Source organism: Limulus polyphemus, unplaced genomic scaffold (assembly GCF_000517525.1).
Source record: "Limulus polyphemus unplaced genomic scaffold, Limulus_polyphemus-2.1.2 Scaffold295, whole genome shotgun sequence".
Taxonomy (NCBI): Eukaryota; Metazoa; Arthropoda; class Merostomata; order Xiphosura; family Limulidae; genus Limulus; species Limulus polyphemus.
In genome coordinates, this window is record NW_013665905.1 from 724,990 (window position 1) to 725,656 (window position 667).

Genomic DNA, 667 nt, shown 5'->3' on the forward strand with positions numbered 1-667 from the left:
ACTATAGTATTCAAATTCTTGCTGATACAGAATCATCCCTCTAGTGTTTCTAAATAACTTAAATTTTTAACATTTTCGTTAGAAAAGGACATCACGAAAGCTGTTCTCAAACTTCGAAAATTTCTAATAATTTACGAGCTGAAATTGGCAGTACTAAAATATAAAAACAAACATATAATACGATCAGTCGAGTTACTAATTTAAACTATACACAAAAGAATGAGTGATTGTTTATACTATATAGCTCAACAAAATGAAAACATGGATAAGATGATACTGTCGTCGAAAGCACAAAACACATTTAATTTGATCACTTAGGAAATATATTTAATATTTAATCTTATTCTGAAATTTTGTGCTCACTAATTCATTAAATAAATAATTTCTTCTAAACTTTTAAGTGGCAATAATGGCTTCAACGGTTTTATTTCTTCAAAATATTATATTCTATCAGACATTCTTAACGAATGTGCGGCAGTATGTGTTATAACGTGTTTGTTTTTTGTAGCCTGATTCATTTATATTGTTACGACAGCGGAGGTCACGTGACCTAGTAACACGTTGTATTCTCGAAGCTTAGTGAATCCTCGGGAGGTTACTAGATGTACGTTATTCTTTTATATAAGACGGCTAAGAAGTGACGGAACAATGTAATGTAACAATGTGT